Genomic DNA, 15,640 nt, shown 5'->3' with positions numbered 1-15,640 from the left:
ATGCAGTTCAAGAAAACATACATAGCACTTAAGTCTCCTTGGGTTCTAGCAAAAGGTTGAAATCCATGAATCATTCCTTTCTGAATGAAAGTATGACCAGTGCTGTGGTGCAGGGCGTTAAGTCACTGCTTGCAATGCAGCCATCCCATGTGGACACCAGTTCAAATTCCAGCTGCTCCACTTCCAGTCCAGCTCCCTGCTAATGTGCCTGGGAATGCCTGGGAAAGCAGTGGAAGATGGAACATGCCCTTGGGCCTCTGCTTCTACTTGGGAGATCCCTAAGAAGTTCCTGGCTTCTGGCTTTGACCTGGCCCAATCCCAGCCATTGTGGCCATTTGAGAAATTAACCAGCACATGGAAGATTCATATTCTCTGTCTCTCTGTCTCTCTGACACTCTCTCTCTCTCTCTCCCCCCCCCACTTCTCCTTCTAACTCTGACTTTCAAATAAATAAACAAAATCTTGAAAACAGAAAGAAAGAGGATGTAGACTACCCTAAAGTAGCTGCATAATTTTTTTAAGAAAACTAAAATCTACAAAAGTAGACATGATAAAAAGCTTGGGAAAGTGAAATGATAGAGTGAAAGGTATGTGAGAATTTTGTCAATAATATGACTTTTTCCTTCAAAGAATTTTTGATTCCTCTGAAATGACTACTGTGCCAAAATGTATGTATGTATGTAAATGAGTGTATATGCATGTAAATCCAAATATGTGTGTACGCATATGTATATACAATAAGAGGTACATTTATATAAATAATATGTAAAGAAATTTCTCTTAGTCTCACACTATCTATGAAATCATTTAAAGATACATTTTATTTATCTGAAAGACAGAGGTAGAGACAGAGAGAGAAGGAGGTCTTCCATCCACTGGTTTACGCCCCTAAATGGCTGCAATGGCTGAGCCTATCCAAAGCCAGGAGCTGGGAGTTTTCCAGGTCTTCCACGTGGGTGCAGGACCATCCTCTACTGCTTTCCCATGTGCATTAGCAGGGAGCTGGATCAGAAGAGGAGCGGCCAAGACATGAACCAGTGCCCATATGTGATGCTGGTGCTGCAGGCCAGGGCTTTGACCCACTGTGCCACAGCACCAGCCCCACCATCCATGAAATCCTGATATATCCTTCTTCATTCCAAATATTTATTTCTTTCATTAGCCTCTTAGCTTACGTCAATTAGTAGTCATTCTATTCTATGCTATAAGTAAACTTGTCTATTAAAAAATCTCAAAGCAAATTACTTTTTCAGTAGACATCAAGTTATGCAAAAAACAGTTTTGTTGGTTTTCAGCATGACTTGTATATTCAACTTTCTTTTATATTCAAAAGGTTAATAAATTGATTTAATATATTTTTATATCTAAAGAAATTTTTTTGTTTATGTTCTTTTCTTATAGTCCAGTTTGGAAGTTTGTGTTTTGGGAACCATCCATTATTGGCCTTCCTGTGAAATAATAGATAACTATTTATAACTGAGGAGCCCAACTGTGATCGTCTTTATCTGAAATATCTTCCTTCCTTATCCACAATCTTCTCCAAACATTGTTCTCTTTCTTCTTGTCTTTAAGAGGTAAATTCAGGATTAAAAACCATTGACAGACAACAGCTTCAAAAAGGGCAGACCATTTTTATTTCACTCAGTTCTACCTGTGCATGGTCCAGCATTTACAAAACCAGAGTCATAACTCAGAGTTCCTTTATAAGCAGTGGTGTACTGATCATGGTGTAGGGAAAGAAAACTTATTTTGTGTTCGACTTTAATTAGTTCTTAGTTAAAATGAAGCCCTGTAACAAAAGACAAATTAACAAGAGAAAAACAGGCAGAAAATTAACAATACATATATTTCATCTATACACATGAGCTACTAAGGGAATGATGAGTTCTTTAAAAAGTGGCTTTTAATTGCAATTTATAAGGCATCTTCAATAAAGAACAGCAAGCTTTTAGAGCAGTAATGCAACAAAGGAAAAGGGCTTTGCGTCTCCAGGGGCAGCACCTTGGAGGAAGGCAAGTAATGGCAGGTAAAGGCTAGATAGTAGAGCTTGCTAATGGGAACTCCTCTGGCATCATCTCTAGGCTTATAGGGTCAGAAGTTGTCTTCTGTGGTCAGACCTCTGTTCTCCCTGGTCAAGAGGGGAGAGAGGTTGGATACCTTTTGTCTTTGTAAACCTGTGGTCTTATAGGCAAGTGGTGGTTAGTAGGGGCACAGAAAGCTTTCCTGAATTAGCTTCTTCAGCTCTACAGCTGCACATTCAGCTCAACCCTCCTTACCCATATTCTGGGGTATCTTATTTTGGTACTCCTAACCCAGATTTCAGGAAAAGATGTTTAGTATTGTCAATTTCTGTAATTTGTACTCTCTCCATGGCCCACTTCAAGATATTAGTAAGGCCTCACAGATCCCACTGCTTTGTAAAGAGGTGCACAGAATCTCCCCAGCTGGCAGTAGGCAGCCTCAGGCCACAACTGTACAATAGACCCAAGCATGAGTTTCTGTAACTGCGTGCATCATGTTCTCTTTAAGTGGTTGCACATAACACTACAGATTGGAATACACATGTTTCTATTGGATGAAAGCAACCCTTACATTGATTAATAGTACTGGTACCACTTTCTTAATAGAACTGCCAGAATTTCTTTCCTTGGAGCAAGAAGAACATTATCAACGCCAAGTGTAGTCGGTAGATGTGTTTGTTTATTAGAACAACACATAAATATGACCCATGTGAGAAATGAGAGTGCAAAATACCAGACACTTAAATAGGGGAAGGAATCCAAAGAGATTTTAATAAGGGAGCAATAAAGTAAATTAAAGGTTGGTTGTATTCCAGATAAATAGTAGTAAAGGTAATTGAAAAATGAATCCTTTGAATTTTAGAAGACCAGATAGAATAACTATGTTTTGTTATGAACAAAAGCAATTTTAACTAAGATGTAAGTGTTTATCTTCATGCACTGATATATATTTTCATATCACAGGTGGCCATTGTTATGATTTCTCCTTTATACGACCACAGTATATTTTTCAACCAGCTGTGAAATTAAAAAAATTCCCCCTGTAGCAGTTGGATTCAGTTTGTTAGTTTGTATCTTATCAAAAACTGTTGAAGTGCATCTCTAGTGACATTTCAATGATAATTAAAAGCAGAATCCCAAAGTTTCAGGAGTGAAGCATATTTTTAGTTACCCACTACCTCATCCTGTATAACTGTGTCAAGAAAAAAACCCATCACACTAATGACAGCAGTCTAATTCTTTCTGTGGCCCTTAATTTTATCATTCTGCTTATGAATAACTAGAGTGAAAAAGTGAGTGTGATAAATGGGTCTCTCTTGTGGAAAAGAAGTTTTCTGAATTCTAGACATAAATCATCTTATTGGGACAGGTCAAAGAGTCAAGGAAATGTGAATCACTATTATCTTACTTGGGCACTAAGAGAGTATCATTTCCTCTTTTCTCAAACCCATCAGTGTCTCCTGTCTATTAGTGGAACTCCTTGGTGCTGTAACTGCTGAGTAGACTCCAGCTGGTCCTTTTGAATCCCAGATTATTTTTCCTGGGCCTTACTAGAAACACCTGGAGTTGTCCTCTTCTGAAAGCAGATCCCAGAGCATTTGATTTTGAGCAAAACTATGATGAAAACCCATTCATATATTGTTTCTTCGTGGTTAGAAATGAGTTCTCCCACTGAACCTATCTGAACATATCTATATACTATGTTAAAAAATTTTAAATAATCACTATTGAAAAATATTACATTTATGTTACAGAAAGAACACAAATGATAAAACAAAGCCATAAAATGTTAATAGGCTTTATATCCTGCCATTTTACCATACTCTTTTATGAGTTCCAATAGGTTCTGAGCGAAGTCTTTTGGATCTCCTATAAATAGGATCATGTCATCTGCAAATAGGTATAGTTTGAGTTCCTCCTTTCCAATCTATATCCCTTTGATATTTTTTCCTTGCCTAGTGGCACCTTTTCCCATTCAATAGTATGCTAGCCATGGGCTTAAAGAGTGTTCCTTCTATTACCAAATTTGCTTAAGGTTTTCATCATGAAAGGATGTTGTATTTTATCAAATGCTTTCTCTACATCTAATGAGATAGTGGAAAAACTAATAGCCTTTGTATACACAGACAATATCATGGCTGAGAAAGAACTTTCAAGATCAGTCCCATTTATAATAGTTCTTTAAATACCTTGGAATAAATTTAACCAAGGATGTCAAAGATCTCTACGATGAAGACTATGGAACACTATAGAAGAGATAGAAGAAGACATTAAAAAGGGAAAAATCTTCCATGTTCATGGATTGGAAGAATCAACATCATCAAAATGTCCATACTATCAAAAGCAATTTATAGATTCAATGCACTCCCAATAAAAATACTAATGACGTTCTTTGCAGATCTAGAGAAAATGATGTTAAAATTCATATGGAAACACAGGAGACCCTGAATAGCTAAATCTATCTTAAACAATGAAAACAAAGCCAGAGGCATCACAATACCTGATTTCAAGACATACTACAGGCAGTTATAATCAGAATAGCCTGGTACTGGCACAAAAGCAGATGTGTAGACCAATAGAACAGAACAGAAATTCCAGAAATCAATCCATAATTCTACAACCATCTTATCTTTGAGAAAGGAACTAAAATCAATCCCTGAAGGAACAACAGTCTTTTTAACAAATGGTACTGGGGAAACTGGATCTCCAACGTCCAGAAGTATGAAACTAGACCCATATCTTACACCTTACATGAAAATCAGCTCAAAGTGGATCAAAGACCTAAATCTAAGACATGATACCCTCAAATTACTAGAGAGCACTTGGGAAACTCTGCAAGACATTGGCATAGGTAACAACTTCTTGGAAAAGACCCCAGAAGCACAGACAATAAAATCCAAAATTGAAAAATGGGATTACATCAAGCTGAGAAGCTTCTGCACTGCAAAAGAAACACTCAGCAAAGTGAAGAGGCAGCTGACAGAGTGAGAGAAAATATTTACAAACTACGCAATTATAAAGAGCTCAAGACATTCAACAACAATAACACAAACAATCCAATTAAGAAATGGGCTTGAACAGACATGTTTCAAGACAGGAAATTCAAATGGCCAACAGACACATGAAAAAATACTCAGGATCACTAGCCACCAGGGAAATGTAAATCAAAACCACAATGAGGTTTCACCTCAACCCAGATAGAATGCTCCCATACAGAAATCAACAAACAACAAATGCTGGTAAGGATGTGGAGAAAAAGACACCCTGGTCACCTGTGGGAATGTAAACTGGTACAACCACTGTGGAGGACAATATGGAGATACCTCAGAAATCTGAATATAGATCCACCCTATCATCCAACCATCCCACTCCTGGGAATTTACCCAGACCAAAAGAAATCAGCATCTGAAAGAGATATCTGTATTCTCATGTTCATTGTAGCACAATTCACAGTAATTCTACTATATGGAATCAACCCAAATGTCCATGAACTGTCTATTAGATAAGAAATTATGGTATATATACACTATGGAGTACTACTCAGCTGTAAAGGAAAAAATGAAATTCTATCTTTTGCAATATTATATATGCAACTGGAAACCATTGAATGAAATAAGCAAGTTCCAAAAAGACAGATTTCATATATTTTCCCTGATCCGAGGTAATGTATTGGAATGAAATGGACATTTTGGGATTTGATGATTGTTTACAGCCTTTTTTCTGTTCCACTGAGGAATAGTGTTTTTTGCTTTCTTGCTTGTTTTTTCTTCATATTATTTGTTGAACTCTTTTACTAAGTATAATATTAACTATATGATTGTTAAGTAAACTGAAAATAGATCTTTTTAAAAATTAAGAGTAGGAATGTGAGAGGGTGGAAGAGATGGAGTGTGGCAAGAAGTGTCGCTATATTCCTTTATAAATATATATATCAAATACATGAATCTGGTATAACAAATTTTTAAAAAGTTTAATAGGAGAGTGCTTCAAAAAATTCATGGAAAATGAAATGAAAAGACAAGCTCATTGTGGTGCAAAAACTTTTTGAGCCCCATTTATACAATGGGTCTTTAAAAACATTTATAGAAATGATTACTATGAAAAAACTGTACACAGATTTAAAAGTTTTTGTTTCAAAAAATAAACCTATCTTTCAATTATAGTTTTCTTTGTTTCAAAGTACCTTCACATGAGATGAATCTGGTTAAGTATATATGCTTAATTTGTACTGTTTTTCTAGATTTTTGTATTTATTTCCAAATAATAGTTAAAGTGATATTTTCAGTATATGCTCCCAACCCATAGATCCAATTGTAACTTTTCTGATCCAGTTATACTTGGTAAATATTTTGGTACCAAATATGACCCATAATGCTTTAAGAATGTAAGCATGATATCATAAGATGAAAATTTCACATCATAGCACTTTGTCTCATGCACAAAGCTATTAAAAATACTGCATAAAATTACCTCTGAGCTCTTCATATAAATTGCTTATGAAACATAAATGAATTTCGTGTTTAGACTTGGGTCTCATCTCTAAGATATCTCATTATGTTTATGAAAGTCTATTTTAAAAAGAAACAAAAAGAAAGCTGATTCTGTTCTGGTTACAAGCATTTCAAGCACTTCAGCCTGTATTGCCTTCAATGAATCCTTGCAAGGTGGCAACTTCGTGATGGAAATACATAAGAAGTCAAATATACAGAACTTTGGGAATATGTAATATGTTTGGGCTGGGATGATCAACTGTACCAGTTTTCCTGAGGCAACTGAGGAGTTTCCAGGACACTGGATGTTCAGTACTAAAAACAGTGAAGTTCCACACATACTGGCTTGAGTTGGGCACACATCTTTGAGCAAACTCTGAATAGATTAGTGTAACTAAAGCTAAAAACAGGTGTCAGGAGTGCTGGGAAAAAACTCCAAGCAACAGCATTTCAGTTGCATTCTGTAAGCAGTGGGAAACCAGATGAGTGCTTCCAACCAAGCAGGAGAGAAGCCAAATTCCTTAGCTCAGAATAGAAGTCTTATTTATAAGGACCACCATGTATCCAGAACTATGTCACTGACTCCCCCTCATCCCTCCCCAGATATTACAGTTAGTGTTACCATCCTTCCCCAGATCTTACAGTTAGTGTTACCATCCCTCCCCAGATCTTACAGTTAGTGTTATTGTGCCAGATTGTAAAGATGGATGCTGCAGAAAGGTGAAGTGCCTTCTCCAAGACACTCCATTGGCAGGATTAGAAATCCCATCAATGGCTGCCTCCAGTACTCTTGCTTTTCACTTCTCTGCTTATTAGATAGTGTCTCCCATTGAAGAGTGCCTAGGAGCCAAAGCTCTGCTCACGTTATCTAAATGGGTATTGTACTATTCCGTGGTCGGTGTGTTTTCCTCAGGGACCAACAACCTAAAACCTACCCACCCTTTAGTTGTACACCCTGCATGCAAATTCTCCAGTGTTAATCAAGCTAGCTAGGATTTTTCTGGTCTCTGAATGTCTGGCATATTTTATGTCATTCACAGAGGCCTCCCCATTTGGACAGTTACATGAAGGACAACATACTGGTTAGAGAATATCATCTATATTTTCAGACAGGATATGGATCTATTCCATAGTAAGTAGTATGTCATCTCTGTGATTCTATAGTGAGTCTCAATGTTCTCAAATATAATGTCAATAAAAATCTTATCTTATTTACAGGATTATTATAAAAATTTATGATAAGTGTGTAAAAGAGCATCTTTGCATAATCATAATGAAAATTTAAAGTTCTTAAAGGCAAAACTCATCATCTTTTTTTTTCTTTTCCTATCTTTGATACCAAGCTCTGTGTTTTGAACAAGAAGGTATTAAAGCATTATTTATTTAATAAACAATGAGAACTTTGTTTAGAGGGGTGGCATTGAAATGAAAATGAATAAACATTTTTAAGGAAAAATAAATGAGATTTAATAAGTGCCTAGGCATGTGTTGGGTGAAGCTACTGGGGAAGAATTCAAAATGCATGAAGTTTTAATTCTTTAATCCATGTACTGTAAAAAATACAGCTTTGATTTCTTTTCTATATTAAAGATAAAATTATGAAGCTAATGGAGCCACTTAGTATGGGTGGATAGGTGAGGCTTTCAAAGGTTAAAACTTGGACCTGCATCTTAGAGTATAGGCTAACATTGATCATACCAGCTGTTTGAGCTTCAATAAATTACCCATGTCTCAGTTTCTTCATCATTCAAATTAAATGATGTCAATTAAATATACAACATTTACCATAGTACCTAGTAGTCACTAAGCACCAAATCAGGGGCTGGAATTGTGGTGCCCTGGGGTAAGCTGCTGCCTGTGATGTATGTGTCCCATCTGAGCAATGGTTTGAGTCCCAACTGCTCTACTTCTTTTTTTTTTTTTTAAGATTTTTTTTTATTTATTTGAAAGGCAAAGTTACAGAGGCAGAGAGAGAGTGAGAGAGAGACAGAGAGAGGGAGAGAGGTATTCCATTCCCTGGGTCACTCCCCAGATGGCTTCAACTGGGCTGATCCAAAGCAAGGAGCCTGGAGTTTTCTCCAGGTCTCCCACGTGGGTCCAGGGACCCAAGGACTAGGGTCATCTGGCACTGCTCTCCCAGGCCATAGCAGAGAGCTGGATTGGAAGTGGATCAGCCAGGACTTGAACCGTTGCCCATATGGGATGCCAGCACTGCAGGTAGCAGCTGTGCCCGCTACACCACAGCGCTGGCCCCTGCTCTACTTCTGATCCAGGAAGTGGAAGATCTCTCTCTTATGCTCACACACTCTCTCTTTCTCTCTCTCTCTTTTTCACCTGTGATTCTACCTCTCAAAAATTAAATAAATCTTTATAAATAATTAAAATTTAAAAAGCACCAAATCAATGAGAATAATAACAAAATTAGTAATAGTTATTTTAGTGTTAAAAGGAAATTGCTTGAGGTTAGGATTTTATTCTTTAGCTGGAACTAGCTCTCTCTGTTTTTGTGAATAGTGGGCATTTCTGCCTGTGAGCATTATTAGGGCCATTACTTTTGACAGCTGTTACTTACTATCACTGTTTCATTATCTGAATGCAGTGCTCTCTAAGGCAATTCCTGTGAACAGTGTGACTTTTCACTTAGTGCATAGTGACACTTTTCTTTTTTATAATCTATCAGTTTGAAAGTTAAAAAAAAAAACCTGATTTTCCCAATAAACAAAAAATCCATTTCTTTATCTTAAAGAATAAAGTTGTATTTTAGTTTTGCCTTGTAGTTCCTTCTTCTGATGGCGAGAGAGAAAATTAAATGTACTAGCTTTACATAGATTGTTTTTACTGTGTAAATGTTCTATAGTTTAGGATAGGAATCAGGTTGCTAGCACATTGTGATTTTAATAGTATATTCACAGTTTCCTTAATGGATGAGTTTATTATAAATACAAGCATTATGTGTAAAATTGTATTTCAAGATACTTTGATATCATCATTATTGTTTAGTTTTGATGTCTATATAGAATAGTCTTTTCTATATGTTCACAAATACTCTAAAATGAAATATGAAAATACATTTTATTTACATAGACATTTTATTTACAAGGTATATAAGATTTATCAATCTATACATTTTAAGATTCTATTGCATCATAACTCATAATTTTTCATAATAAATATTTGATTGTAAAAAGTACTTCCCTTACAGATACTATAAAATAATAACATTCTTAAACTTTGGTGAGTATTACTGGCCAATATGTCAAAGAAATGGATATTAAAAAATTATTCCCTATATTCTATTTTTAAAGATTTATTCGCTTATTTATGAAAGGCAGACTGACAGAGAGAAAGCAAGAGACAAGGAGAGAGAGAATCAGTCTTCCCATCTGCTGGTTCACTCCTCAAATGGACGTAATAGCAAAATCTAATTCTACAGATGTTTTATAAAATTTAAAAATATTTGAATCAGTATATTTCACTTAAGTACTTTTTAAAAAAAATGTATTGATATATTTATTTCAAAGACTCAGTGATAGAGATGAGAAAAATAGAGACAGAATTTCTCTATCCACTGGTTCACTGCCCTGATGGGAGAAGTCAGGCCAAATCTAGGATTCTGAAACTCCATCCTGGTTCCCCATGTGGGTGACAGAGGCCCAAGTACTGCTTTGGCCTCATCAGTTACTTCTCCAGGCACATGAGCAGGAGCAGAATAGGTAGTGGAGCAACGGGGACTCAAACAAGTGCTCTGATATGAGGACCTGCCGCGCCCAATGCTGGGCCTTTCATTTCAGTTCTTAGCTTCCTTCAAGTGCTTATGAAGTGGATTTGTGACTCCAATAATTTTTTCTGTTGAATGATCCTTTCAAAACATTGTAGAAATCCTTTTATCTTACCAACCTGAATAATTAAAGAAAATATTGTTCTCCAACATTACAAGAAACCTAACAGTTTAGATGAGAACATCCTAGGAAGCTTTAACTTCAAAGTACTTTGCCCTGAGTGTTGTCCTCAATATGGTTTCAGCCTGCACTAGAGTATTTACAGCTACTAAGGAGTAGCATCATTTAACACATTCATGCTCACAGTTTCTTCTGTTGAGGAAAAAGGTCATATATGACTTTAACATGGAGTATGCTTTTTTCCCCAAGAATATTTCTTCTAATTTTTCTGTGATAAAGCAGCTGCAGTTGCCATGCCATCAGCTCTGTTGCTATGGGGGATGCCTTGGGTGTTTGCCAGACTATGATTGGTTATTTCAGCGCCCTTATGTTCAGCAGTTGACATTTTTCTATGTTGAATCATTCTATTTTATTTTAATTTGATGGGTAGGCTCAATAATGTTTATCAGCTTTGAAAGAACTGAAATTAAATATAAAGGAATCCCACTATTTCTCTCCTTAGAAAAATATGAAGAATTTATTCAGTATATACAGGAAATATACATGTGTATACACACACATATGAGATTCCATGGTGATATATTTAGAAAGTTCCTTGTGTACTAGATATGTCATGGTATTCTGGCATATAAAGAGGGATAGACATTACCATTTATTCAGTTGTCCTTAACAGAGAAATTATCTCAAATGGAATGTGACCACATCCTGTTGACTCCAGTGATAACTGTCAAAACTAACAGAACAATTGCTATTTGAAGTTCATTCTACATAAATGCAATTCTCTGCTTTAAAAGTCACAATGGTTGTGTCTGGGCTAAAAGTTCTCTACCATTGGACCCATTTTTTAATAAGCTTCTTGACCTGTGTAATATGATTACATTAAATGACTGCTTAAGACAAATTCCAAACCAAAATTTGAAAAGAAAAAATAAATTCATTATCATAATTATTGGCTCCAGTCTTGATCTTCTTTATCTCAAGAGCAAAAAGAGAAAACATTGGGAATATAAGAGCCAGGAGCTTCTGCACCCTGCTTGCGTAGTCAGTAGTCTAATTAAACAAATATACACCCAGAAGTGGGCTTGTAAAAGGAATATAAGTAAGTTGGATTTAATTGGAGAACCAAGATTATTCTACTGAGTGGCACATCATGTCCATATCGTATAATTATTTTTTCCTGTACTATTTGTACTCTTCAACATTAGAGAATACTGGAAGTTAGGTTTATGAGAGAATTTGACATTCCTGTAATAAAATTTATTTTAGAAAATAGCTTTGAATCCTTTCCTGACAGCATGTATTCTCAATTACAGAGTAGATTTTTCATCACAATAATTCACTGCCTAAAAATACTTTCTGCTTTTAACAATTAAAGATTTGTATGCATTTGACTTGCAAAGAACACAATTTAACATTCATTTCAATGAATTATTTATATATGACTTTTCAGACCAGTGACATATGTATGGCTATACAAATGCTGATACTGTATTCTTGAATAAAAGAGAAGTTCTTTTTATTCTAAATAGAAAATGAGAACTGAAAAGGACTTCAAAACATGCATAGATCCTACTCATGATTATTCACACTAGTGAATATTTAAGCCTTTAAATTACAGCATACTAAGAAGCAGAGCTCAGTGAAGATACAAAAACAGAAACTCGCATGTATGATTCTTAAGCTATGTCCTCTGTTCCCCTTTCCATATACCCCCCACCAAAAACAAGCAAATGAATGTAAGACCTGAGTGAGTACTAGGACTCTTTTCAATGATTTGCAGAACAGTTTTTGTTGCAGAACTTATAAAAGCTGGGCCCACTTGATTGAAATATAGCAAGCCAATCACTAATGTCAGAGTGGTGGAAGAAAGTAGACATTTATTTTCAAAACACACAACCAAGAAGCTTGGCAGCTATCACTTAATTTCTGGGCTCCCCAAGAGGGCAGGGACAAAGGTTCTTGGAAGTTGAGGTTGGAGGTGAAAGGTGGGTATTCTGCGCATGTGCAGGTTCCTGCAATAATCGTGTTCCTTTGTGAATTTTGATGATGGAAAGCAGCCTGCAGTAAGTCAGCTTTCTTGTTCAGGACTTGGAGATCAGTGAAATTTGCTTCTCTTGCACTCTGTGCAGCTGTTATCCACTGTCCCGCACCAGACATCATGGAACCATTCGCAAGTCCTCCCTATCTTTCACTTCTCATCTCCAGTTGAGTATCAAACTCCATTGGGTTCCTTCATTTAGTCCTCATGGCCCCAGCATTATTTCTGGCCCTACCTTACTCTTGCCAATACTATTTCAATGTCTTTTTTAATATAAATTTTTACCTAGCTGTTTTATTTTAAAGGCAAAGAGAAACCTGGTCTATATGTCCAGGCTCTCTAGTCTTCAAGGATTTTTTAAACACAAATAAAGCCTGCAGATTCACCATCTTTATTTGGCTGTTTTGTGAACATTTTGTAAACCTAACACTTGAGCTTTCCTAATGGTGAAAACTTTTCAACTTCAGTTGTCTTCATTGAGGTAAATGGAAACCCAGAAATCCCATTTCTGAGGCTAAAATCATTGAAATCTTTCTCAACTCCTCTCTTATCCCCAACATTTAATAAAAAAGTAAATCCTATATAAGCTTGATCTTGAAAAGAGGTATAGAATCTCACCGTTTCTCCCACCTGACCTGCTACTAGCCTACTGTAAAACCATTATCACCTGATGCCTGAACCTTTGCCAGCAATCGGTCTCCACCCTTGACTCCCTGTATTACCTTCTTTGATTTTGATGAAAAGATATGCAGTAGAGTGAACTGATTACTTTTTACAGTAAAGACTATGAGTGGTGGAGCCAGGACTTGAATCAGGATCTGAATCCTAAATTCACATTCTTTTCACTTGGGACAGTTGAGTTTTAAGAGGGATTAAGAGGGATTAAGGCCTGGTTGCCCCTCTTCCAGGCCAAGCTCTCTGCTGTGGCCAGGGAGTACAGTGGAGGATGGCCCAAGTGCTTGGGCCCTGCACCCCATGGGAGACCAGGAGAAGCACCTGGCTCCCGCCTTCGGATCAGCGCGGTGCGCCGGCCGCAGCACGCCAGCTGTGGTGGCCATTGGAGGGTGAACCAACGGCAAAAGGAAGACCTTTCTCTCTGTCTCTCTCTCTCTCACTGTCACTCTGCCTGTCAAAACAAACAAACAAACAAACAACAACAAAAAAAAAAACAAAGAGGGATTAAGGAGTTTGTTTACAAGAACACATCTGTAAAGAGAAAGAACGTGGTCTTGAATTAGACCTAGCGCTCTGACCACCCAAGCATTGCATAATTCATATAAGGAAAATATTAGTGATGGATTTATTTTGACTACTGATATTTTGAAGTAAAAAGACTCCTAGGACTGTAGCAAATTTACCTTTAGTTAATCCTACAGGGAAATATGGAACATTTTTCTCTCTCAATTTTTTTTTTTTTTTTTGAAAGTCAGAATTGCAGGGTTCACTCCATGATGGCTACAAATGCCAGAACTGGGCCAATCCTAAACCAGGAGCCAGGAGCTTCTTCCAAGTCTTCACGTGAATGCAGGGGCCCAGGCACTTGGGCCACCCCCTGTTGCTCTCCCAGATTCACCAGCTGGGAGCTGGATAGTAAGTAGAACACCTGGGACATGAACCAGCACCCATAAGGAGTGCCCGTGCCTCAGGCATGTGGCCTCATCTGCTCTGCAACAGCACCAGACCCAGAACTTTTCTTTGAGGGCTATGATCAGATCACTGAGATAACAAAAACTATTTTTTAATACTATAATGAGAACAGATTACAAATAGCTCATAGATGATACTAAGAATGTAGTGATACTTCTCTCCCTCTCTCACTCTCTTATTCCTCCACTCTCTTATTCCTCCATCCTTTCTTTTTCTTAGCTTTTGCAATAACGTAGTTTTAATTTATTTTAGAATTGTAGACTTAATGTTCCACTAAACACAGAGATCAACAAAATTAAAAATAGAAAGACCATGGTTTAACAGGCAAATAGACAATGACTATAAATAATAATCAAGCCCCATGATGTCAATTTCCCTCATATATATTAAGGTTTTTTAAAATTTTTCTACTCTGTATATTAGCTACTACAAAACAAAGAAAATATGACATTTGTCTTTTTCCATCTGGCTTATTTCACTGATAACATCCATTTTGTTGCAAAAGATAAGATTTCATTCTTTTGATGGCTGAGTAGTATTCTGTTGTGTGTGTGTGTAATATATATATATATATATATATATATATATATATATATACCACATTTTCTTTATTTAGTCATCTGTTGAGGGATATTTGGGTTGGTTCCAAATCTTACCTATTTCGGATTGAACTTCTGTACACATGGAGGTACAAATAACTCATATGCTGATTTCATTTTGTTTGGGTAAATTCCCAGAGGTGAGATGGCTAGGTCATGAGGTAGATCTATTCTTAGATTTCTGAGATTTCTGAAGTTGCTATTTAGTATATTTTCTGAATGTGAAGAATCATACACTTGCCCCTCAAAAGATGTGATTAAGGAACCCATTATAGATGCAAACACGTGTATCCTAGAAGTTGCATCTTCTGGCCCAAGTCCTTTTTGGGCCTCTGCACCTGCATGGGAGACCTGGAAGAGGCTACTGGCTCCAGACTTTGGATCAGCACAGCTCTGGCTGTTGTGGCCATCTGGGGAGTGAACCAGTGGATAGAAGACCTCTCTCTCTCTCTCTCTCTCTCTCTCTCTCTCTCTCTCTCTCTCTGCTTCTGCCTCTCTGCAACTCTGCCTTTCAAATAAATAAATAAATATTAAAAAGCAAAAAAGTTGTATCTTCAACAGTTCAGCACTTAGACAAACCTTTGAATAAAGGTGAATGATTGCCAATTTGTAGCAATAAATTCTATGCTGGCTACACGTGTCTTCCTGTTGGTGGACGTTAGTCAAGATATCCTAGCATTGGCCCCCCAGTAGTACTCTTCAGGAGAGGTGCTATCAGCCACAGTTCTTCTACATACTTATGTGGGCGAGTCATATTATAAACACTTAATATCTTGGAAGACAATAAGACATACTTTGTGATTAGCTCAGAATATAACTATATTATGTTCTTTAACAACTTGTGTTGCTACAGAAAATGGTGTATACTGACATTGCAAAATATTGTAATTAAAGAATAGGCTTAGTAAAGTGGTTTAAGCTACATTGCCTTATGTTTTCCATTATT

At 36.7% G+C, this 15,640-nt stretch overlaps 1 protein-coding gene across 12 annotated transcripts in view; it reads left to right on the top strand.

Annotated features, from left to right (window-relative positions):
- DLGAP1 (DLG associated protein 1) overlaps positions 1-15,640 on the top strand; it is a 1,071,624-nt gene that overhangs the window by 346,059 nt on the left and 709,925 nt on the right. For 3 of the 12 annotated variants that reach the window (XM_070050431.1, XM_070050429.1, XM_070050430.1), the window contains one exon: positions 7,552-7,643. The exons of the other annotated variants lie outside the window; for them this stretch is intronic. The gene's annotated coding sequence lies outside the window, so the exon portion shown is untranslated. The remainder of the gene's footprint in view (positions 1-7,551; positions 7,644-15,640) is intronic. 12 annotated transcript variants of the gene reach the window in all.

Source organism: Oryctolagus cuniculus, chromosome 10 (genome assembly GCF_964237555.1).
Source record: "Oryctolagus cuniculus chromosome 10, mOryCun1.1, whole genome shotgun sequence".
Lineage (NCBI taxonomy): Eukaryota > Metazoa > Chordata > Mammalia > Lagomorpha > Leporidae > Oryctolagus > Oryctolagus cuniculus.
The sequence above is the reverse complement of the archived record's forward strand: the minus strand, read 5'-3'. Positions and strand labels throughout refer to the sequence as shown.